At 47.2% G+C, this 14,444-nt stretch overlaps 1 protein-coding gene and 1 non-coding gene across 2 annotated transcripts in view; one reads left to right on the top strand and one right to left on the bottom strand.

The window, feature by feature from the left end:
* TENM2 (teneurin transmembrane protein 2) overlaps window positions 1-14,444 on the top strand; it is a 1,752,117-nt gene that overhangs the window by 335,110 nt on the left and 1,402,563 nt on the right. The gene's annotated exons all lie outside the window — the stretch shown is intronic.
* On the bottom strand, window positions 8,898-8,970 carry TRNAT-UGU (transfer RNA threonine (anticodon UGU)). Its single transcript has one exon. It is a non-coding gene; the product is annotated as a tRNA-Thr (tRNA).

Below are 14,444 nucleotides of genomic sequence, written 5' to 3'. Positions count from 1 at the left end.
ATCACCCCCCGGCTGATCCTTACCCCACCGCCGGGCTGATCCTTACCCTCCGCAACCCACCGCCACTGCCCTCCTCCCCTTTGCGGTGCTGCAAGTCAGTGCTGCGCTCCATTGCCCCCCCCCCATTGTTGCTGCCACTGAGCCAAGGCTGGTCCTTACCAGCTTCAACACGACTGGCACGGTTTCTAATCCTTTGAAGGGCCCGCGGGAGGAGAGTTCACTCCCCCTCCTTCCTGAAACTGGAAGTGAGGGACAGCAAAGTCTCCTCTCGCGGGCCCTTCAAAGAATTAGAAGCCATGCCAGCCACGTTGAAACTGGTAAGGATCAGCCTCGGCAGGATGGGGGTGATAGAACGCAGTTTAGGTTTTGGTTTTATTAAATGTATACCCCGCCCTCCCCGCTGAGGCAAGCTCAGCGCGGCACTGGCATGCGGCACTAGGAAGGGAGGGCGGCAGCGGGGGGGGGGGAGAGGGAGGCAGGCAAACTAGGTATTTGCCATGGGCACTGGGAGGGGGGGAGTCCAATTTGGCGCCCCCACCTCCTGGCACCCTAGGCAACCGCCTAGTTTGCCTAGTGGGCGAACCGGCCCTGATCAGAATAAATGTTGTTAGGGATACTAGATTCCTGTTTATTTTCCTGAAATGTTATTATGCTTGTTAGTAAGACATACAATACCAGTTTCATCTGCCTTCTGAAACAAGCTGCTATTCACCCCTTTCCTTCCAATCTTGAATGTTTCAAAGAGAGTCAACTGCAAACATTTGTCAGAAACCATAGTGAAGAAACCATTTAGTGCAGTGTGAATGCACTCAGTGACTATTCATAAAAAGCACATGCCAAAAAGTATAACATTTTGTGCACAATGAGCAATGACATCCTCTACCACACCTGCAATCCGTCTGTGATCTCCAAAACAGTGATAAACTGTGCCTCTGGTAGGTATAAGAAAGATCTGGGGCTGTTTAGTGTCATGGATTATTGTTTCAAGGATTCTCACATATCTGGATTATTTTAATTCTATTTTTTTTAAAAAAAAAATAGATCAAGCTCAAATAAAACTTGAGTGGATCTTTTTTTTTTCTTGTTCCCATAACAAGGAATGTGGTTGTAGTAAGTGATTCCAAATGTCTGCATAATTCCCCAATTTCGGTACCTCTAATCATGTCCACCCATAGAAAGCTTTTAATGAGTACATTCTCTGGCTGAATTATATGACAAGGCAAAATCAAAAGCTGTATCAAGGAATTGCCATGAATAACATGGCTATCAAGGTCTGTATTGTCTGTATTCAGAGAAGGACATCTGCATCCAGCAAGACATCTGCATCTACTGTTGTTTCTGCCACCAAATGCATTTATCCTCATCAGGGGATGCCAGGATACATTACATCTCTTAAATGTGGGTGTTAAATATGAGTTATTTCCAGTTAAGCAGCGTTTTTAAATTAATTTTAGGAAATTTTTATGGCGTGAAAAATGGTCTGAGATTTGAGACTTGCAAGTTCTCCTTTTGGCATGAGAAGCATGTTCCAGAAGCCCTACGCAGGTAGTAATCTTTATGGAGGTGTCAGAGGTTACATACCACTAAATGCTGCATTGGAAAAAAATGACTTATTTTAATACTGATCTACCTAAAGCATTTTTAAATGCAGCAATTTCATGTAAATATGAAAAACAACATTCTATACTGTCTACTTTTCTTTGCTCTTCAAGGTGAGGCAGCCTCTCAGCATGTAAAGAAGTTTTTTGGATTTATATCTCACCCTTTACTCTGAATCTCAGAGTCTCAGAGCGGCTCACAATCTCCTCTACCTCCCCCCCCCTCCACAACAAACACCCTGTGAGGTAGGTGGGACTGAGATTGCTTTTACAGCAGCTGCCCTTTCAAGGACAGCTTCTGTGAAAGCTATGGCTGTCCCAAGGCCATCTCAGCAGCTGCAAGTGGAGGAGTGGGGAATCAAACCCGGTTCTCCCAGATAAGAGAGCTATGGCTGTCCCAAGGCCATCTCAGCAGCTGCAAGTGGAGGAGTGGGGAATCAAACCCGGTTCTCCCAGATAAGAGAGCTATGGCTGTCCCAAGGCCATCTCAGCAGCTGCAAGTGGAGGAGTGGGGAATCAAACCCGGTTCTCCCAGATAAGAGAGCTATGGCTGACACAAGGCCATCTCAGCAGGTGCAAGTGGAGGAGTGGGGAATAAAACCTGGTTCTCCCAGATAAGAGAGCTATGGCTGACCCAAGGCCATCTCAGCAGGTGCAAGTGGAGGAGTGGGGAATCAAACCCGGTTCTCCCAGATGAGAGAGCTATGGCTGACGCAAGGCCATCTCAGCAGGTGCAAGTGGAGGAGTGGAGAATCAAACCCGGTTCTCCCAGATAAGAGAGCTATGGCTGACCCAAGGCCATCTCAGCAGGTGCAAGTGGAGGAGTGGGGAATCAAACCCGGTTCTCCCAGATAAGAGAGCTATGGCTGTCCCAAGGCCATCTCAGCAGGTGCAAGTGGAGGAGTGGGGAATAAAACCCGGTTCTCCCAGATGAGAGAGCTATGGCTGACCCAAGGCCATCTCAGCAGGTGCAAGTGGAGGAGTGGGGAATAAAACCCGGTTCTCTCAGATAAGAGAGCTATGGCTGACCCAAGGCCATCTCAGCAGGTGCAAGTAGAGGAGTGGGGAATCAAACCCGGTTCTCCCAGATGAGAGAGCTATGGCTGACCCAAGGCCATCTCAGCAGGTGCAAGTGGAGGAGTGGGGAATAAAACCCGGTTCTTTCAGATAAGAGAGCTATGGCTGACCCAAGGCCATCTCAGCAGCTGCAAGTGGAGGAGTGGGGAATCAAACCCGGTTCTCCCAGATAAGAGAGCTATGGCTGTCCCAAGGCCATCTCAGCAGGTGAAAGTGGAGGAGTGGGGAATCAAACCCGGTTCTCCCAGATAAGAGAGCTATGGCTGTCCCAAGGCCATCTCAGCAGGTGAAAGTGGAGGAGTGGGGAATCAAACCCGGTTCTCCCAGATGAGAGAGCTATGGCTGACCCAAGGCCATCTCAGCAGGTGCAAGTGGAGGAGTGGGGAATCAAACCCGGTTCTCCCAGATGACAGAGCTCTGGCTGACCCAAGGCCATCTCAGCAGGTGCAAGTGGAGGAGTGGGGAATCAAACCCGGTTCTCCCAGATAAGAGAGCTATGGCTGACCCAAGGCCATCTCAGCAGGTGCAAGTGGAGGAGCGGGGAATCAAATCCGGTTCTCCCGGATGAGAGAGCTATGGCTGACCCAAGGCCATGCCAGCAGGTGCAAGTGGAGGAGTGGGAAATCAAACCCAGTTCTCCCAGATGAGAGAGCTATGGCTGACCCAAGGCCACGCCAGCAGGTGCAAGTGGAGGAGCGGGGAATCAAACCCGGTTCTCCCAGATGAGAGAGCTATGGCTGACCCAAGGCCATGCCAGCAGGTGCAAGTGGAGGAGTGGGAAATCAAACCCAGTTCTCCCAGATGAGAGAGCTATGGCTGACCCAAGGCCACGCCAGCAGGTGCAAGTGGAGGAGTGGGGAATCAAACCCAGTTCTCCCAGATGAGAGAGCTCTGGCTGACCCAAAGCCATGCCAGCAGGTGGAAGTGGAGGACTGGGGAATCAAACCCGATTCTCCAAGATAAGAGTCCGTGCACATAACCACTACACCAAACTCGCAAACCAAGCAGGCCATCCAAAAGGTGCACAGGCTTGTTACAAAAATTTCAACTTCTGTGCTCCCAGTTCAATTCTCTGTTTTGACTGGGCCAAAGTATGACATCTCCTCAGTAATATGGGTGGCCATATGGGCTATTGCTGAGACTGTTCAGAGCTGCTTAGCTATAGCTGTATTCCATGCTGTACTAACAATGTATGGAGGGAAGGAGGGAAGGAAGGAAGGAAGGAAGGAAGGAAGGAAGGAAGGAAGGAAGGAAGGAAGGAAGGAAGGAAGGAAGGAAGGAAGGAAGGAAGGAAGTAATATGGGTGGCCATATGGGCTATTGCTGAGACTGTTCAGAGCTGCTTAGCTATAGCTGTATTCCATGCTGTACTAACAATGTATGGAGGGAAGGAAGGAAGGAAGGAAGGAAGGAAGGAAGGAAGGAAGGAAGGTGGGGAGAGAGAAGTGGAAAGAAAGCAACTTTAATTTTAAATGCATTCATATGAACATTCTACTGAATCAGACCCTCGGTCCATCAAAGTCAGTCTTGTCTACTCAGACTGGCAGTGGCTCTCCAGGGTCTCAAGCTGAGGTTTTTCACACCGCTTTGCCTGGACCCTTTTAGTTGGAGATGCCGGGGATTGAACCTGGGACCTTCTGCTTACCAAGCAGATGCTCTACCACTGAGCCACAGCCTCTCCCTGTGTCTCTCCAGGGTCTCAAGCTGAGGTTTTTCACACCTACTTGCCTGGACCCTTTTTTAGTTGGAGATGCTGGGAATTGAACCTGGGACCTTCTGCTTACCAAGCAGATGCTCTACCACTGAGCCACAGCCCCTGCCTGTGTCTCTCCAGGGTCTCAAGCTGAGTTTTTTCACACCTCTTTGCCTGGACCCTTTTTAGTTGGAGATGCCGGGGATTGCACCTGGGACCTTCTGCTTCCCAAGCAGATGCTCTACCACTGAGCCACCATCCCTCCTCAAGCTGCTGGCTGGCTTGGCTTGGAGAAGTGATTTAAGGAAGAAATGCCTTCTCCAAACTGGCTGGCAGGACTGTGAGGGCTTTGAGAGCTGCATAATCTGTGTGAAAGAGCCACAAGTGGCTCCTGAGCTGCAGTTTGGCTTCCCCTGACCTAGCATGATTTCTTTATTCACAGCAACTTCATATTCAACCCCAGGAAGCAACTCCTTAATATCAACAGAAGCCCAAGTATAGGAACAAAGATCTTTGAAGGCTTAGCATGTACATACTACCAGGGCACTGAAATTTGCCTGTGAATTTTGAAGTAGTTAAGAACATAAGAGAAGCCATGTTGGATCAGGCCAACGGCCCATCAAGTCCAACCCTCTGTGTCACACAGTGGCAAAAAATGTTATATACACACATACACTGTGGCTAATAGCCACTGATGGACCTCTGCTCCATATTTTTATCTAAACCCCTCTTGAAGGTGGCTATACTTGTGGCCGCCACCACCTCCTGTGGCAGTGAATTCCACATGTTAATCACCCTTTGGGTGAAGAAGTACTTCCTTTTATCCGTTTTAACCTGTCTGCTCAGCAATTTCATCGAATGCCCACGAGTTCTTGTATTGTGAGAAAGGGAGAAAAGTACTTCTTTCTCTACTTTCTCCATTCCATGCATTATCTTGTAAACCTCTATCATGTCACCCCGCAGTCGACGTTTCTCCAAGCTAAAGAGTCCCAAGCGTTTCAACCTTTCTTCATAGGGAAAGTGCTCCAGCCCTTTAATCCAGCCCTTTAATAGTTGATGCTATGCCTTCATTCCATGCAGCATTTTGTAAAGACAACTATGAGATTATGGGGCTTAAAATGGACGGAGAAGCTGTCTAAAAGTTAGTAAAGGTAAAGGTCGTCCTCTGTGCAAACACCAGTCGTTTCCGACTCTGGGGTGACGTCGCATCACGACGTTTTCACGGCAGACTTTTTACGGGGTGGTTTGCCATTGCCTTCCCCAGTCATCTACACTTTCCCCCCAGCAAGCTGGGTCCTCATTTTACCGACCTCGGAAGGATGGAAGACTGAGTCAACCTCAAGCCAGCTACCTGAACCCAGCTATAGCCGGGATCGAACTCAGGTCGTGAGCAGGGAGCTCAGACTGCAGTACTGCAGCTTTATCACTCTGCGCCACGGGGCTCTTTAAAAGTTAGTAGAACATGTCTTTATAGGTCTTAGCCAGTGTGGATAAATGTTTTAATTCCAAATAAATGTATTGCACTCACTACACTTGGGGCAGGTAAAATCCAATAAGTATAGGGGTTTTTTTTATTATTATTATTATTATTAACAGATTCATAGGGTTGGATGATCTGAAAGCACAAGGGTTGTGGGATCTTCCATACACTGCTTCCACACTGAAACCCTTTCCAAATTCAAGATAGTTTATTTCTGAAATGGAGGGGCTCATGTATACTAATAGCCATGGGTCGGGTGGCTGCAGTGGGGAAAGGAAAGGGGTGAAACTGCTCATTTCTTTTACATGAGTTCTTGTTAGAGGCAGACAGGCTGATCTGGTTCCTCCCTCTCCCCCCTCCTCATTACAAGCACCCATCCCTCCAAACCATGGTCTGTTATATAAAAAATATATTTATGTAACAAAATTTCTCGCTTTTTGTTTTTTGTTTTTGCTGTAACGCCATATTCTGCCTCTCCAAGAAGCTGAATCAAATGTGGATATAAAAATGGAGAACGGCATAATGCAATAGGAGTATGTTTGACTCAGTGATTCCCATTGTTTTATGTAGCGGGGGGGACTAAACTGTCTGCTATTGGGACATAAATGACAGGCGAAAAACAGTATGTAGCAAGTATAATATAAATAATGTGTCATATGTTGTTACTTTTAAAATCTTGGCATGTTATATTATCCCTATTAGTATTATTAAATGAGTATTAAAGATATTCCATGTGGACTGTACTAGGTATTTTCAGAGCACAGACTGCATATGGGATGTCTTGGTAACTATCACTGTTCATATGTAGAATATTATTTAATTCTCCTGTAGTACTATTCTTCTGGAAGGAGATGAAAGGAAACACTGCTTTACTCAACAGAGTGATTAAAATGTAAACTTTGCCGCCAAGGGATGTAGTAATCGTGACAGGCAGGCTTTTTTTTTGTAGAAAAAGTCCAGCAGGAACTCATTAGCATAACAGGCTGCAACCCCCCCCCCACATCACGAACACATTAGCATATTAGGCCACACCCCCCTGATGTTGCCAGCTGAGGAAAACTAACAATTTGTGGGAAATTCATTTTTGGATGATGCTCCTTTTACTGAAGACGGTTCTATGAAAAATACAAAGACGTCACAAGCCTTAGCCACATCTGATCACAGTGCATCCAAGGAATCAACACATTTCCAGGCCGTGGTCATTCATCTGGCTACAAGGCTGGGGGATCAGTATCAGGGTAGCTGATGCACATGCTTTCTCAACTGTCTTATTTGTCCCCAGGGCCTTTTTTGTAGAAAAAGCTCAGCTGGAACTCATTTGCGTATTAGGCCACACCCCTGACATCACCATTGTTTCACACGGTGGGGGGGAGATTTGCATCTAAAGGCTGTGGAAACATCACGGATGGTTTCAACCTCTCCTACAGTAAGTGCTTAACTGCACACATTCTGGGTTTAAGCCAGTTGGGGGGGAAAAGAAAAAGAAAACAGATATTTACCTTTTTACATTTCTCTTCTGAGTTCCAGAAAACATGTAACAGCTCCAGGAAGCTGCCCCCCTTGGCACCAAAGGGAATGTAAAATATTAAAATGGACAGTGAGATCAACAAGGAGGCGAAAAGGTGGAGAAAAAGAGACCTAGAGTTCTTAAGGAAGGGGAGGGGAGGGCAGTCAAGATAAATGGATTCTGATGGGGTGGGAGGGGAGGGGTGATTCTAGAATCCAGGAGGGGGGGGGGGCAGAAAAAGCCAGGCAAGGAAAAGCTGACAGGCCACAAAAACAAATGTCTGGGAGGGAGGTTCCAACAACACACAAGGGACAGCTGACACTGATTCAACAATCACGAACAAACCCGATTTTGGAGGGGTGGGTTAATAAGGAACTACTTTTAAAGGGGAAGGAGACACAAACTGCAAGCTTCAGTATTTGAGAAGAAGCGGGGCCAGGTATGAGTGAGGTGAAGGGGACGAAGGACAAATGCGATTTTGGAGGGGTGGGTTAATAAGGAGCTATTTTAAAGGGGAAGGAGACACAAACTTCAAGCTTCCCTATTTGAATAGAAGCGGGGCCGGGTATGCGTGAAGTGAAGAGTATGAAGGCACACTTTCCCTTCCCTTCCTCCTGTTCCGTGCTGTCTCTTACTCTCCTCCTGGAACATCAAGCGGGATTTTTTTCATTGTTTTTTTTTCTTTTTAAGGGTTTTTTGTTTAAAATAATTTTAAGGATTTCCCCCTCCTCCCTTCCTTACCTCCTCTGAGGGAGCAGAGAGCCCCCAAAGGGAATGGATCCATCCCACATGCTGGCCCTGCAACCTGGGCTTTGGAAAGTGGATGCTGCAGCGTGGCTGGGCCCTGCAAGCCCAGCCAGCTTTCCAGGCTTCGGGAAGTGGCCACCACAGCAAGGCTCAACCCCGAGGCCCCGCCGGCAACCTGGGCATTAGGAAGAGGCCGCCACAGCGAGGGTTAGCCCTGAGGACCAGCCAGCAACCCAAGTGCCGGGAAGCAGCTGCCACAATGAGGCGTAGCCCTGCGAGCCCTGCCAGCAACCCGGGAAGCAGCCGCCACAGCCAGGCTCAGCCTTGAAGGCCTGGCCAGCAACCTGGGTATCAGGAAGCAGCTGCTGCAATGAGGCTCACCCCGCAGGCTTTGCAGGTGACAGGAAGCGGCCCTTACAGCGAGCCTCAGCCCCACGGGCACTGCAGGCACTGCAGACAATCCAGGTGCCGAGAAGCGGCCCCTGCAGTGAGGCTCAGCCCCGTGGGCACTGCAGACGACCCAGGCACTGGAAAGTGGCCCCCACAGCAAGACTCAGCCTCAAGGGCCCAGCTGGTGATCTGGGCACCAGGAAGTAGCCACAGCAGAGAGGCTCCATCTGCAAGCCCAGCTATGAGAGGTGGCAGCTGCCGTGAGGCAGGAGCAGAAGTGCCGACTGGTGAGTGAACATATGAAGCGGCCTTATACTGAATCAGACTCTCGGTCCATCAAAGTCAGTATTTGTCTACTCAGACTGGCAGCGGCTCTCCAGGGTCTCAAGCCTGGACCCTTTTTAGTTGGAGATGCCGGGGATTGAACCTGGGACCTTCTGCTTACAAAGCAGATGCTCTACCACTGAGCCAACACCCCCTGAGTGGTGTTGCAGTGGAAGGGCAGCTCACCCAGCCACCATTGCCTCTTTCCCTTCCTTCTTTCCATAGCTGGCACTCGACGCCTGCTCTCTGCAGAGAGGCCAGGGTAGGGAAGAGTACATTGCTGCCTTTCAGAACTTTTCTTCAGCCAGAACACTGGACAAACCAGCCGAAACACTGCCCAGTCCAGCCAGAACGGCGTTCCGGTGCGTTCCGACTCAAAAAAAGCCCTGGTGACAAGCATAGAGAGCTTTAACAGAGGGCTAGATAAATACTTGGAGGATAGGTCTGTCAGTGACTAAATGGAGGATAGGTCTGCCCTGGTGACTAAATGGTACCTCTACATTCAGAGACAGTAAACCCCTAAATATGAAAGCCAGGGAAAGGTCTTGGTCTCTGTTTTTGCTGTTGGCCCTCCAGAATAAATGGCTGGCCACAATGTAAGACAGATGGACCAGCAGTCTGATTCAGCAGGGCTTTTCTTATGTTCTTATGAAGAGTGTGTTATGTTTTTCAAGCCGATAAACCTTACTAGATGAAACTGAGAACATTTGTTACATTTGTTAATATACAAAAATTATAGGTAGCTATGTTGGATACTGGGAGAAATCTCAAAACAATTGAAACATTTTATTAGTTTAGTTTATTTATGATTTATATCCCGCCCTTCCCACCAAGTGGCTCAGGGCAGCTAACAACATATAAAATCTAATATAAAAATTTAAACATTTTACACAATTTACACAGTTAAAACATTAGAAACATACAGCGGTCTTATAAAACTACACTCAATTTTAGGTGCCGGTTAGTTGTAAGCCAGCCGGAAGAGGACTGTCTTGCAGGCCCTGCGGAATTGTGCAAGGTCCCGCAGGGCCCTCACCTCTTCCGGCATCTGGTTCCACCAGGAAGGGGCCATTACGGAGAAGGCCCTATCCCTAGTAGATTTCAAGCAGGCTTCCTTTGGGCTATTAAACACTGCAGTTTGTTATTGGAGACCTAAATGCTGTATTTCATAGATTAAACAAAAATTGTTGATAGCCATCTGGGTCCAAGGTAGGTATTTTACAGCTGGAGGAAGATGATCTTCTAAGATACTTGGCTAATTTTGATTAACATTCTCTATAAATACTAGATAGTACTACTGAGTTTGGTTTCTAAAGACTTGCTAAAGTCTAAAGTCTGTAATCTAGAATTAATCTAAAGCTTTGTGAATATAAAGAGTGCTACAGTGTTCTGTTGCCTTATTGGTTGCTGCTTTTAAGAAAATCAATGGTACGGGTTCAAATTCAGCCCAAAGAAAAGTTCTAGAAATCCGAAAGTTGTCTGTCATATTTTGGCCATTCCTAATATAAAGATAGCATATTATTTCTGTTTTTTGTGATTTTAACATAATCAGTTAATGTTTTTTTAATAAACTTGTAGAAAATCCCCACACTTTCATCTTTTCCCTACTTCAACCCATTTGTAGCAGCTCCTTTTCCTCCATATTGACCTGTCCCCTCCTAGTTCTTGTTCTTCTGCCATCTCCATCCCATTAACAGCTGAAAATATACGTGGAAATCACTGGCTTGAGTTGGTACAGTGACTTCCTGGAACACTAATATACTAGGGGGTTTTGATATAAAGGAATTCCCTTCCTTGAAACAACTCTTCTTCTTCGTTTCAGTGCTTACCAGCAATGCAGCAGGAATTTGTCGTTTCCTTTTAGTCCACTGATTTTCTGGGCAATGCCCTGTCTTCTTTACAGTCAGACTCTTGAAAGGCATGAGAACGAAGTGTTTCCAGCCAATCACTATTGGAGATGAACTGCAGAGAGCTGCCACTCTCCTTTGCGACCACATTTCTGAGCGTGGGGCCCTTCTTTCCTCCGCAAATGGCATGGCTGGGGACACTTTGTTTGAGGGCTCATAGAACTGGAACCCTTGGTCCAATTTGCTTGAAAACAGGATCGGTAGACATTTATCACTCCTCTGCAAATTTTTTGTGTCATTTGGTTGAAAAACAGCTACTTGAGCTCCCCCCCCCCCCAAATCCTCCATATGCAATAATAGCAGAACAGCCATCCAGCCTCTCTAGTCCTTTTGGGGGTTGGAGACTTTTCCCCCTTCTGAAAATATGATGCCTAGGGGCATCTTATTTGAGTGTGGATTTTCTGCTCTGCATGTTGGTGCCACCATGGGAATTAGATTAGCCGGAATCACTGTGCAAATTTACTCTCAGGTGAACGGCATTGGTTTCACCTTGCTGAACAGAAACAAAATAATTTGTTGTTGCTCAGTCGCACAGTCGAGTCCAACTCTTTGCGACCCCATGGACAAAGTCACACCAGACCCTCCTGTCTTCCACCATCCTCTGAAGCCTGCTCAAATTCATTTTTGTTACATCAGTAACGCTGTCCAGCTATTTCATCTTTTGCCGTCCCCTTCTTCGTTTGCCTTCCGTCTTTCCCAGCATCAGGATCTTCTCCAGGGAGTGCTCCCTTCTCATTTGGTGGCCAAAGTATTGGAGCTTCAGCTTCAGCATCTGACCTTCCAGGAAACAGTCTGGGTTGATTTCCCTTAGGACTGACTGATTGGAACTTCTTGCAGTCCAAGGGACTCTCAAGATTCTTCTCCAGCACCACAGCTCTAAAGCAGGGGTCCTCAACCTTTTTAAATAGGGGGCCAGTTCACTGTCCCTCAGACTGTTGGAGGGCCGGGCTGCCGTTACTGTACAAGGCCGCGGGCCGTCAGTTCTCCGTCTTCTGCATCTCTCTCCCTTCCCCACACCACACACCCTGGCCTGGGAAATCACCTCACCTCGGTATCACCTCACACTCTGTCTCCGCCGCCTCAGCCCAGTGCCGGAAGTGTGCGTTGCTAACGCAAGTTTAGGTCGAACGTCCCTTCTGGTCTGTTTTTGTTATAACCCGGCGGGCCGCATAAACGTCCTCAGCAGGCCGCATCTGGCCCACGGGCCGTAGGTTGAGGACCCCTGCTCTAAAGCATCTATTCTTCTGCGATCGGCTTTCCTTATGGTCCAGCTCTCACAGCCATACATTACTACTGGGAATACCATGCTTTGACTATATGGACTTTTGTGGGCAGGCTGATGTCTCTACTTTTTATTACACTGACCAGGTTCGCCATAGCTGTCCTCCCAAGGAGCAAACATCTTTTAATTTCCTGGCTACAGTCATCATCTTCAGTGATCTTGGACCCCAGAAATGTGGAGTCTGTCACTACTTCCATATCTTCCCCTTCTATTTGTCACGGTGTGATGGGGCCGGATGCCATGATCTTAGTTTTTTTGGTGTTGAGTTTCAAGCCTACTTTTGTGCTCTCCTCTTTCATCCTCAACAAGAGGTTCTTTAGGTCCTCCTCAACCAATAAACAGAGCCAGTTTGGTGTAGCGGCTAAGTGTGCGGACTCTTATCTGGAAGAACCGGGTTTGATTCCCCACTCCTCCACTTGCACCTGCTAGCATAGCCTTGGGTCAGCCATAGCTCTGGCAGGGGTTGTCCTTGAAAGGGCAGCTGCTGTGAGAGTCCTCACAGCCCCACCCACCTCACAGGGTGTCTGTTGTGGGGGAGGAAAGTAAAGGAGATTGTGAGCCGCTCTGAGACTCTTCGGAGTGGAGGGCGGGATATAAATCCAATATCTTCTTCTTCTACATAAGGCTTTTTAAAATAGCCTGTAAAATAATAAAAAAGTACCAATCTAGCAGAAGTCCCAGAAGACTAAATCTTTAGATTGCCTGCAACATTGGGGAGATAGAGTGGAGGTGAGAGAACAATGTGGTATCTAACGGGTTTCCACTGGAGAGAAAAGTGGGATATAAATTTTAAAAAAGAGAAAAGTCACAACTTCATGATTCAAAACATTCTGTATGCAAGGAAGGATCAAGATGTCAGCATAAACATGGCAACAGTACCATGCCTGTCACAGTAATTTCAGCCATGGATGCTGATGTTTCAGCTCCTTCTGTTTGCACGAGGCACTACTGACAGACTTGGAAACTGCTCATTTTATCTTGGCAGACATTAAATAGGTGCTCTGCATTCCTGACTCTATCATTTGTAGCATTTGTGGCTGACTCACCCATATTCCTGTGGGGCAACAGTAAGGTTTGTGCCATGCAGGAGTTTGGGATCTCTTTTGACTAGCTTAGATAGAGAATCATTTTTCACCTGTATTGTGTTACCTTAATGATTAAGTACGTCTGGTCTTTTAACTGGTTAGGCCACAATTAATGATGGCAGTAATAGGATGGCATACTTAATAGGAGGTAGAGTGAATTGGAAAGCACTCTGGTGTATCAAAGAAAGGGATGTTTTGAAACAGCCCATTTGTTGCACAATGAGGTGGGCCTCCATCGATAGTGAGGTATCTAGTATAACTCCTAGAATCCGAACTCTGGGTGCTGGCATCAATGACGCCCCACCCAAGTTTGGGAGCTAGATTCTCACATCCAGGCCCCCACAGCTCAGGTACAGGACCTCTGTCTTCAATGGATTCAACTTCACCCAGTTCTGTTGCAACTATCCAGCCACTGCCTTCAAAGCCTGGTCATGCTTGGCTTAGATCAACAACCTTACTGGTGGAAACAATACTTAAGGGGGATGACTTGCCTTTCGAAGGCACTACCTAGTTCTCGAAGAAAATGGATGAGAAGCTCATGTAGATTTTTTTAAAAAATTAACATTTGGTATCCCTACTAAAGGGAATATCATTATCCCAGTCCTTAAGGTCCCAGTATTCTACTGCCAAATCGTTTGCCCCTCAGCAAAGTTATGTGAAACATAAGGGCAATCCGAGACCCAGACAGGGGAGCCAGCCTCAGAAGCCCATATTCAGACTAGAAGCTATCACTACATTGTCAAATTTGGGGACAGGTTATCTCAGAGTGGGATGATAGCTCTTTAATAGTTAAATACATTCATAGGTTAGAATTTCAATATGTTCCCCTTCCCCCCCCCCCACCAGTGGGCAGCGAATAATTTGATGCCTGACGCTGAGGTGTCATTTCAGGCCCCCTTTGAGAAGGGAACAACTGGAAGGGTCCCAGATCCTCAGTTTCCAGAGAATTTTTACTCTTGCCTGTTCCTGGTAGAGAAAAAGGATGGCAGGCGTAGGCCTATCCTGGATCTCAGGGGATTGAATGTGTTTCTTTCTGGTTCTAAGTTCCATATGATTTTGTTGCCTTCAGCTTGCAGTTATTAAAACTGGATTCGTGGTTCATTGTTATTGAATTGAAAGAAGCCTCCTTTCATTTCTCTATTCATTACGGACACCACATTCTTTATGTTTTTGCTGCAGTTTTCAGGTTTTCATATATACTGTTTTGCCCTTTGGGTTGGCTACAGCCCCCAGTGCCCTTATAAAGTGCACGGTCCCTGTGATGGTGTCCCTGTGTCTTCATGTTTGTGCCGTCTTCCCTTTCCTCGATGACTGGCTCCTAGTGGCATGGTCTAGGGAAGAGCTCCTGATGTTAG

This window comes from Heteronotia binoei, chromosome 5 (genome assembly GCF_032191835.1).
Source record: "Heteronotia binoei isolate CCM8104 ecotype False Entrance Well chromosome 5, APGP_CSIRO_Hbin_v1, whole genome shotgun sequence".
Taxonomy (NCBI): domain Eukaryota; kingdom Metazoa; phylum Chordata; class Lepidosauria; order Squamata; family Gekkonidae; genus Heteronotia; species Heteronotia binoei.
Note: the sequence above shows the minus strand (reverse complement) of the source record. Positions and strands in the feature narration are given on the sequence as shown.